Below are 11,730 nucleotides of genomic sequence, written 5' to 3'. Positions count from 1 at the left end.
AGGGCTCTTAGCTTACTTTCTGAGCACTCACTCACTTTGCACCATCTTGGATGCTCATAGGATCTTTGCCTTGCACATTGACAGTTCATCCTGAACTTATACGTTCACCGTAGTTCTGTCTTCACTTGCCAGAAAGCAGGTAGCTTGTATGGTTGTCAGTAGTGATCAGTTAAGGGGGTGAATACTGTATATTGCTGCATGGCACTATGTTATATCAATGACCCATTAACAACATGTATCAACAGCTTACATGACAAATCCCTGTGTAGGCTTCAACTAAATAATTACCTGAAGATCGACAGGGAATACTCCTCAATCCAGTCAGGGTGCTGTCATCATCAGTCAAGGGATTGCCCGATCTCAGTCCAAGGGGTTAGACATGGTCTCGCAGGCTTTACAAGATCACAGAGCTGTTCTCTCTTACAATGAAGTGAAAGTAAGTCAGGACATTCTGTTGTACAAAATGCTGCATTTATTTTGGTGATGTGGGATTTGGGGGAACAAGTATCATCAATCATAATGCATTTATAATCATACAACATTTGCATGGGTTGGCTTGTGTAGGATATATCTGAATGAGAACCAATGTCAGATTTCCATATAAAGGCATCCCATGGCCCACATCCTTCCTATTGTATTGAGGCAATGACACAGTCTTTATGTCTGCTGACTAATTACATTACTAAGGAGCTGTTACATTTCTGATACACCCCACACAGAACCATTGGAACCATCAGTAGTGGATCCAGCCATAGCAGGCACTGTTTTCACAGTAGCAAAATGTTTAACAAAAGAGCAGAGAAATTGAAAAGGCATCAAGGTGAAGGTGACATAATGGAGTGGCAGCAATCTTAAGCAACTATGAAACAGCTTCCACATGTAGAAGTTTCAGCAGAAGGTCCCCCCAGGCTGCAGAGAAGTTTCTGGAGGACAGATGTCTACAGACCTCACTATTATTTCCTCCAGGTGAACAAAGATCAATGGTATTCCATGAATCCTGGAAGCTGTGATGATATCTATATCTTAGATCATGCTTAGGTTTTTGTTTCTTTCCAAGGATTGGATGGCTCACAAGGGAGATGAGGCAATCATGGCTGATGATGATTTACAAGGGAGATGAGGTAATCATGGCTGATGACGACTTACAAGGGAGATGAGGCAATCATGGCTGATGATGATTTACAAGGGAGATGAGGCAATCGTGGCTGATGACATTGCTACACAACTCTTGAATGAGGCTGAGTGTAGGAAAAATGCAGCCCAGTCTTCCAGCTGACCTCTGACATATTAATCCTTATTAAAATGTATGCTGCTCAAGCCATCTCGTGCTGATGTAATATGATTGTAGCTGCTTGGGGATTAATGATACCTGGCTCTCAGTTCCCACATTACCAAAGAAGTGTAGTATCTTGTACAAGAGCATGTTCTGACTTAATTTCTGCTCATTATGAGAGGAACAGTTCTGTGGCTTGTGAACCTTATGCGACCAAGTCCAACTCCTTGGACTGAGATTGGATGATGCCATGATGATTGTGTAGCAGATAACCCTCCTGAAGATGAGGGTTCAGTGCTTGGATCAAAATGGGCAGAATTGTAGTACAGTCCAAAATGAGTATGCCCCATAATTTTTGCATGTTATGTTCTGCACAACTAGAACAGGGAAAAAGGGAATTTTGATGGACACCAAAGAAGCAGCAGCCTTCCAAGGAGGAAAATGAAGAAATTGAGCAGAAGGAATATCACCTCCATTATTGAGCAGTGCAGTATGAGGTGTAAGAAGCCTGACAGAATTTAAGTGACATCTACTTCCAATAGATCTGATTTGGATGAAGATATTGTTAATTGTCTGTAAATTTATTGATGCTCCAAAGGCAAACTGTCCCCGTTTCGTTACAAAAGCAAATCCGGCTTTTTTTTTATATATTAGGGAAAAAGTAACTCTCTTCAGACAGACTTTTTAATGTCTAGGCAAGGGTAGCTTTTGTAGCTTCATTCTTGCAGCTATGTAAAATGACAGTCTGTCAGACAGATGATGATTTAAAGTGCCACTTTACAATATGTACAGATGCCACTTGAAAATACTTGGGAAATACCATCAATAATGTTTGAGTTGGAATCTCTTCATCAGTTGGAGAAAAGGCACACTAACATGTTTCCTTGAAGCAGCCAATAGCACTAGCATAAGGGACTATGATCATCTAAAACCAACCCCACCGGGCTGGCCACATGCTTAGAATGTCTGAGTAACAAATCTCTTTGCTCACCTTTTCTACTTAACTCTCGTCCTTGGACAGCATCTGCAGTAGCAAGTTAAGGCCCAGTGTAGACTCGAGTTGAAGCCAGTCAAGATGGCAGTGGAGTAGCAGTACAGCATGTGGGCTCTTAAGCACAGAAACCTGAGCTGGTCTGCTCTATCTGCTTTTACTCTCTCTTCTTTCTTTAGTATTTTTTACTTTAACCTAACTAACCTTCTATGGAGAGCTTGGACCACCTAAAGGTGTCCAGCGCGTTGGAGGCAAGGTTTGTTCCTGGTGGCTACAGCAGTGCAGGAATTTAAGTCTGTGCTCCCAGCAGCAGCAGAAGATGGCGAGGTTGGGCCCAGTGCGGTCTCATGGCAGTGGCACCATCGTTCAAGACAAGATGGCACCGAAGAATGGCAACACGGTTTAGCAGCAGTGCAGTGAAGAGACTTGAGGCTGGCCAACTGCTTTGTGCTGGTGATGCACTTAGTGTTGGGTTGGAAAAACCCAGATCCAGGCCCATGGCTAAGCACATAAGAAGGACTGCAATGTTGAACTTTTAATTTTATTTCTTTATTTTTCCACTTTATACATAAAATTTTGAACATAGGGTGGCACCAGACTTTGTACACATTTCACTGTACTCCTGTGTCCCTGTACTTCACTGCACATTAACAATAAAACCTAATTCTAATTCTCAAAAAAAACAGCTCAAGGTAGGCACTTGAATGAGAGGAGGACAAAGGAAGTATATCAAAGACTCCCTGAAGGCTACCTGAAAGAAATGCAACATAGATGTCAAAACATAGCAGACCATCCTTCAGAAAAAAAACAGTTTGGAAGAACCTCCTGGGTGAAGGGACACAATTCTTTGAGAAAATTTATGGGCAAAAGGAAGTAAGAAAAGTAACTGGAGAAAGGATTCCCAGTGTTCGCAAGGCTATGTACCAATTCCACCTCCTGGTAACATCTGCTGTTGGGGCTGCCATGGTTAAAAGAAGCATAAAATGACTAAAATTGATTTTCAATTGATATAAAACGACTGAGGATTTGCAGCTGAAGTAGTAGCTTGTTTAGTGTATTGAAGCAAACCATAAGTTAGGACATTGTAGCTTTGTAAATAGAAGATATTCAAGGTAACAAGATAGGGTCCTGTTACAAACACACAGCTGCAGTTGTTTATGCAGAGACGGGTGGATAAGGACCTCTGTGAGTAGGGTGAAAGTGAGGACTGCAGATGCTGAAGATCAGAGTCAAGATTAAGTGATGCTGGAAAAGCACAGCAGGTCAGGCAGCATCCGAGGAGCAGGAAAAGCAATGTGATGTTTCAGGCAGGAGCCCTTCATCCTTGAGTATGCTGGCGGGAGAATTCCACACCCAACTGGTTTAAGGTCTAAGATAAATAAAAGGTCTGTTTACTTTCGTTAAGATTTCCAAATGATCATGGTTATAGTTTTGACTTTCAATATATATTGATAATATATAATTTTCATTTAAGGAAACACAATAAGCATTAAAGAGATTTCACTAAATTTTGCTGAACAGACAGCCTTAGACAGTAAGGGAAGGCCCCCCAACTGCTTACAGGTAGAATTAGATTACAGATGTAGAAATCAGCAGACATTGGAATAGGGATTGAATAAGATGCAATACAAAGGTCCAAGGATAAAGATTGAGATGTCTCATAAACACTGTGAGGGCATGGAAATACCTGGGGTTGTCCTTAAGGCTGCCCATACAGTCACATGATTGAGTGTGTATATAATTAATTAATAATATGATTGCTCTGTAATTGTTTAAGGTGGAATGAAATAAATGTATAGAAATGTATGTCTTCTTGCCTTAGTTCAGAGAAGATGCTTCAGGCCCACCAAGATCTCCCACTGGTGTTACATCAATAAACTCTTCCATGATAGAAATGGACTCTGGATGTTGAGTGATTTCTTTAATCATTCCATTTCACAGCTGCCAAATGTGTGGTTAGAGTTGAGCCTCTAGCATTAGACTCATCACACAAGGACCCACAATACCTGTGTCCAGTGACATTGAATTTTCTAGGTGAGGCCTCTTCGAGTCATCCAGTTATGGGAAAGATATTGTTAAACTGGAGAGGGTTCAGAAGAGATTTACCAGGATATTGCCAGGTATGGAAGGTTTGAGTAATGAAGGAAGAATTTTTTTGGCTTGAGGATAGGAGGTTGAGAGGCGACCTTATAGAATTTGATAAAATAATGAGAGATAGAGTTAAAGGTCTTTTTCCCTAGGATGGGGTATTGAAAAAAAAGGGCACATTTTTAAGGTGCAAGGCAAGAGATTTAAAAAAGACGTGAGGGGCAACTTTTTAATGGAGTAGTTCATGTGTGGAATGAACTTCTAGAGAAAGTAAAGGATATGAGTACAATTGCAATGTTTAAAAGACATTTTGGATATGTACATGAATAGGAAAGGTTTGGAGGGATATAGACTGTTTGGTCTGTTTCCATGTTGTATAACTCTAGGTGGACAATCAGACTATTTAGCAAATGATTGCTGATGGTGAAAATGATATTTACTAATGTGATATTCTGTTTACAATTAAGTGTCACCTATGATACCTCTGTACCCGAAGCATGTTTCGTTTATCCTAATGCTCCCAATATATCTTAATGCAGTTCCTCAGTATGCAGATGGGTGGAGGAATTTGCTCCATAATGGCTTGTTAGCTGTGAAGGTTTCCTTAGATGTACCTGGGGCATTTGTAGCTAGAAGCTTCAGACATACAGAGAATTTTCTATCCTGATGTAGAATCATCCGTCTTGGTTTTCTTGAAATGCAGGGTTACCTGAAGTGAGGTCAAGATCCTTCATCCCACTGAGCACCAAATAGCCACTGAGCAATTTTGCTCCAATGACTAGATACCAACATAGCTATATGGACTTCCAGAAGCATGAAGCACTGTACTAATAATGTTCTTGGACTCATTAAATTTTTGATCTGGTTTCCCAATAGTCTCTGATAAACCTGCCTTCTGTGCTTGTGTCTGTGCAATTCAGTAATGTTACAAATCATCAGGACCATTGAATGCTGTCCTGACTGGGACTGAGCAGGTGTCTGGTATCCACCAGTCCTCTGAGTGTCAGAGAATATGGGCATACCTTCCTTGGCCAGCTGCAGAGATATATCAGTAATGTGCTCACTGGAATGCGCTCCTAATTGTAATCAGCAGAAGTACCAACTGAGATGAAAGTACGAGCTGGTGGAGGGTGCAAAAGATATAGCCTTGACAAGTGAATTCTGAAGAATTTGTGCCTTCTTTCTCAGAGATAAAGGAGGATCTAACATTAAGAGACATTAATTTCTAAGTAACTTTCTCCTACTCTCCCATATTCTTTGATGTCATTAGTCTGCAGAAACCATTCAATTTCTGTCTCGAACATGCTCAATGATTGAGTTTCCATAGCTTTGTCAAGTAATGATTTCCAAAGATTGACCATGTCATTTTAGTTGAAATGGCCTGACCATGAGTCTGAGACTGTTTCCTATGGCTCTTGGATCACTTAGCTAACAGAGTTATCTGTCCTGACACAACCTATAAGAATTTTATAAGTTTCAATGAGTTTATCCCTTATTCTCATCTTTAATATTGTTTTCTATGTCCCATTCAATGTCTGATTAAATGTTGGTCAAACTTCCCTTTCATAGCAACCTTCTTCCTCACTGACTGGCTCTGGCTCCACTTTACCCTTTACAGATTCCATCTGAAGTTCTATCCTTCATGTTTTGAGTTCACCAGGTTTACAGGCATCTCCGAAATGTATAACACTCTTCACACATTTGCTCCCAATGCATCCTGAGATCCACACTTTGCCATATATCACCACATGCACACTTTCGACCCTCCTCTCTATCAGCACTGTCTCACAAGATGTCTAAACTGTCCTGGTCATCAGTTGCATTTCATTTTTCATCTCATTTGACACTTTAACAAGAAACAGTTTTTCTTCCTTTCAGGTGTTAAGAAACATTAAGTTTCAAAACTCACCAGTACCAAAATGCCCTGGATTCCTCCTACTCTCCCTTTCCTTCAGACTCCGTCCCCTCTTTTAACCTCACTTCTTGCCATGTATTCACCAAACCCTCTGATGTTCCTCTCTCTGATGCTGATTGTTCTATGCTCAGCAAGGGTCTTTGTTTATCCTTTGCATCCCTCACCTCAGTAAATTTGGCACAACTTGATATTGATCTCTTATTTTATCATCTTTACAGAAAATAGTTGAGGCTAAAACATTGAATATTTTCAAGAAAGATTTAGCAAGAAAGGATTCAAAAGACCTGAGGTGACAGAAGAACAAGATACTGAGTTGGATGATTAGCCCTATTTATATTGAATGATGAAACAGGTTTGAATTTCTGAATGGTCTACTCTTGCTCCTATTTTGTATTTATCTATGCTTACAGATAATCAATCCCAGTGAATTCCTATAATAACTCTTTAAATCCTTACTACCTGACTATTTTCAGTTTTGATAGCCTGGAGAATTCTTTCCAGTTTTGATGATCTAAACCTGTTTTCAGTTCTACCTGCTATCAAACAACAGTTCTCACAGCTCAGAAACTTCACAAACCAAAGCCTTTCTGCGAAGATGGAACCATTCACCTGAGGTGAAATGTGATTCGAAACAGAATTCAAACAAACTATGGGCTCCTGTTTTGTTTTACGTGTTTGTATTAAAAGTTCTATGTAAGCATGCAATTAACAGCACAAATATCCTGATCAGCACTTAGCCGAAGTCATTCTTTCTTGGATATCAAGAAGGAAGCTCACTTGTTCCAAATGACTTTCGTGCTCTTAAAACCCTTCTTCATAGAACTAAAACAATATATCTAATAAACAATGTATTAAATTCTAATTTTGTTCAATTTTTTTTTAGTGCTGTCCTGCACCTGCAACTGTACGTGAAAATCTTGAAACTGATTCTATGTCGTTTGAATCAGGATGTGTAGTTGTACTTGTAAATGTTTATGCCATTTCAAAAGGTTTTCAAGCACGTTGTTTTGTAAGTAAATTACAATATCATGGTATCAATGACACAGTAACAGCTCATCACATCATTGCCATAATACTGAAGGATTTTTGACACGTGGAAAATACTGCTAAATTGCTAGGAAGACAAAAAACATTTGAACAGTTGAACTTTTAATTGGACTATTTCTATGTAGGAAAAATCCAGGAATGGTAAGTGGAATGTCAATGTTTGCAAAGAGTTTGTATGCAATAGTCATTCTTTTAACAGTATCAATTCTAATACTATTTAACTTAGGTTATGAGTACTGTAAAAAGGCTCCTCACCTTAAAAGAAATCTGCATCATGCTTGTCAACGTCTGCCATTCTCTTGCTTTTAGCCAGCTCCTCATTTCACTCGTGCCCTGACTAAGAGAAGACCAGTGGGACCATTGAATATGCATTTCAATCTGATTATATAACCATTATAAATCCAGATAAGGCAGTCAACTATAGGATGGTGCTCAAGGTTCTAAAACCTCGTCTTGTTGTATTAGTTATTTAACTTGTGTTTAGACACAGAATCTCTGACATGCAGAATTCCACTAAAAAAAATCTCCTACTGCTGCTCAGTTTTTTTCTTGATGGTCTGTTGGGCAGTCAGGCCTGTTAGCAGTACTGCACAGGTATGATTCTTGACTTTCTCATTGATGCACACTGCAGATTTGTTGGCTGTTTCAAATAGTTGTTCTGATTCAATATGTGGATGTACCTAATAGAGAAGGTGCAAAACTTGACCTACTCTTGGAAATAAGACAGGGCAAGTGATAGAAGTGTCAGTGGGGGAGCGCTTTGGAGCCAGCAACCATAATTCTATTCATTTTAAAATAGTGATGGCAAAGAACAGACTGAATCTAAAAGTTGGAAATTTTAAATTGCATCAGTAGCTGCATTGAACTGCAGCGCTAAAAGAGAGGCAGTGGTTGTTGTTGGTACACCACCCACCTGAGCCCTTGAATTGTAGCTGGATCCTAAGTCACCAATAAGTGATGGCAGATGGCAGGTAGCTCAAACCCTCCAACCCTGGCAACATCTTTGCAAATCTTTTCTGAACCCTTTCAAATTTCACAACATGTATCATCTAGGACGAAGACGAGAATGCACACATTCCAAAAGTGGTTGTCGCGTGGGTGGGGATGTGGAGCCAAGTCAGTAGCAAGGCCAGAAAGTGGATTGGAGCAGGCAACCCCACTTCCTGATGCCATGTTCCCAATCAAATACTGAGTACCATTGAGCAGACTGGGAGTCTGTTAGCAGACCAACAAGTTTATTTGCTGTAATCTTCAACTGATTACTCTCGATTGGCATCTATATCTGCTGGCCGCACTACATTCTGGCCAGTCTTCTGATCCCATCCAATGGTAACATTACACAAGTCAGGTCCCAGAATGAAACCTGTCTTGATAGATCAAGGGCTGAATCTTAATTTCCTTCGCTAAGTGTCAGTTTTGCCAAGTTTTTTCAGAGGATTTCACGTCATGATGCTTGGGGATGCCTACCACCTTATTTTACAAAACCTACCTGATTTGTTATCAGCCCCACCGTTTGGTGCTTCTCTCTCACATTCTAGCATGATCATACCATTTGCTATTTCCAAAACAACTCACCACTTCCTGGATATCCCAGAATTGTCCAACATCCGTGGTGTAGAACCATCTTTAAAAATATATTGTGCATCCAGACAAGAGCTTGTCAGTTTGGAGCTGCCCTGCATGGTTGCTGACATTGGTCCTAAATGTGGCAGACAACGGAAAATTGGTGCGTTTCTTTGTGGGCAGTGACATGGAGATGCAGTTGATCAGGATGGGGTGATGTAGAGGCAGAACATCCTCTTCTCTCACGCCAACAGAGAATCATGCCAACCTGGACCAGGGTTACCATTCAGGCCAGTGCAGTCTCAATCATCTGAAGGAATGCACAGAATGAAGGAGGAAGATCAATGATCTTCTCCACTCTATCAGTGAAAGTGCCACCATCTTCTCATTGATATCTCACACTCACTCTATCTCTGCTATTGTACACCCCATTTCCTGCAACATCTTCCCCACTCACTCGCATCCTCACTAACATCTGACCCTGACGAAGCCTGAATCTCTTCTGCACAGCGTACACCTCAGGATGTATCCACATATGCACCAAAAGTAACAGTGTGCCACCCATCTTTCTCTCCCTTACTCACTACGTGCGGAGTTTCCTGACTCTGGAATATTTGGTCGGCATGGACGGGTTGGACCAAAGAGTCTGTTTCCATACAGTACATCTCTATGACACTGTGCCCAAGTCCCTGTGCTGTTTTCTTTTTGCAGTCAGTTGCCATACTGATCAGTCACTGAAACAAATTCACGAGTCTGCAGATATTCAACAGCTAACATTTTTTAAACACAGAGAGAACACATGCTCTTAAGACAAACAACAAAGCCAAGACTCAAACTGCTGCTGAACACTGTCCTTTTACTGTTAGTCAATTCCAGTGAAATTTCACTCTTACCTCAACTCTAAGTTTTAAAATTAACAGATTGCTCTCTTCTCGTCTTCAGGCTGTTGTTACAACATGGCGGCAAACCCTTCTATTAATTAAACTAAACACCCACCTCGCCTCATAATCTGTTAAAATATGAGTGACTGAGAACTCCCAAATTCCACTATTTAAAGAAAATAATATCAATTTATTCTTTAACTCTAAAAGTGAACATTAAACAACAAATATTCACATCTCTAAGCTTCCTTTCTCTAAACTGCTTATTACTTAGTCCAAAGATGTGCGGGTCAGGTGAATTGGCTATGCTAAATTGCCCGTAGTGTTAGGTAAGGGGTATATGTAGGGGTATGGGTGGGTTGCGCTTAGGCGGGTCGGTGTGGACTTGTTGGGCCGAAGGGCCTGTTTCCACACTGTAAGTAATCTAATCTAAATCTACTTGCCTCCAAACCTATAAAGACATGCAGTTCCAAAAAACACTACTTAAAATTACATCAACTTAATTTCAAAACCATACAGCGGCTGTCATCTTCAGTGAAATTCTTCTTCCCGCTAAACATCTCCCTGGGTTGTCTTCTTATATTTTACTGTGAAGACGTTTCATATGAAAAGGTACCTTTGGTAGAGAGTATATCAATGGCTTGGGTCTCTCTGTTAAGTGCAGTTGCTCTGTCTGATTTTCAAAACGCCTACCTTTTTTATATTGTCTCATTTGTTTGAAGTTGGCAAAACAATAAATACAAACTTGATTGCATTTTAGTATCCTGGGGCATAATTTAAACTGATTAGTTAAATTTGAGTTGTTGTCAAAACAGCAACTAATTCAGGTATCTATTTCACAGCCAAATGTTGCATATTTTCACTTTTCCAGTACACTCTGGGACTGCCATCTAAACATATAACAGATGCTTGTCAGTTCTCAGTGCAGAACAGCATTCACTCTCTCTTAAAAGTACAGTACATGTCTTTAACTTCAAAACATTGTAGAGATATTTTCAGGATGCATTTCCAAGTCCACTAGCCTAAACATTTTACAATACCTTTCATGAAGTTTTTCATGAGAAAGTGTACAAGCCAACTGATCACATGATGCTGACGCGGAGTCCAGTCCTCCGGGCATCTCTAGTGCCAGGGATGAGAATCACATAACAGTGAATAGGAGTATGCTTTACAAAAAAAGGCAGAAATCCGCAAATCGCTTTATAGACAAATTGCGTTTAATGAATGAGTCTTATAGGAGCACCACCTGTATATGCAAGGGAAGGCGTGTATCAAAATATAAATCATGGCCAATAAAATTTGAATGGAAAACCTTTGACAAGCTTAAGGGAATTAAAATAAATGAAGCCCCATGCTTGGATGTAATTTGTCCAGTGTTTCGAAAAAACTAGTGGAGGAGATTTATCTGGTCATTTTTAAAAGAATTCATAGAAATTGATGTCAAATGTTCATGTAGGACCCATACTCATAAGAGTATGATAAAACAAATTCAAACAATGGCAAACTATTACAGTTACTAATCCATTTTAAATAATGGAAATGATTGTCAGCAATAAGTTTGAAGACTTTTGGAGCAGTAATCTAGTAAACAGAAGATTTACATTTGTGAGGTCCAGTATATTTCACTTCCTTCTAAGCTGGACACACTTATTAAAAGGAGGTGTCAGCAGAAGAAACTCTTGTCCTTCAACTCTCCAGTTCTCACAAATGGATTTAGAGTAGTTAGTTTGGGCATATCGACAGAGATCTCCTAGATCTTGAATTGGCAGTTATGAAAAATTAGGTGGACAGGCCCATCAAATTCAGCTGGTGTGATGTAACAATGCCACCCTGAACACACTTGTGAAACATGGAGGAAAGGCCTGGTGGAGGAGGCAAAAGATTTTAACAAATTCATATCATAATGGTTCAGAAGGTATGATATGATTAGGACACAGTTAAAACAATGGGCAATTGGCCAGTTACCTGTGAA

The sequence above is a fragment of the Hemiscyllium ocellatum genome, chromosome 6 (genome assembly GCF_020745735.1).
Source record: "Hemiscyllium ocellatum isolate sHemOce1 chromosome 6, sHemOce1.pat.X.cur, whole genome shotgun sequence".
Lineage (NCBI taxonomy): Eukaryota > Metazoa > Chordata > Chondrichthyes > Orectolobiformes > Hemiscylliidae > Hemiscyllium > Hemiscyllium ocellatum.
The sequence above is the reverse complement of the archived record's forward strand: the minus strand, read 5'-3'. Positions refer to the sequence as shown.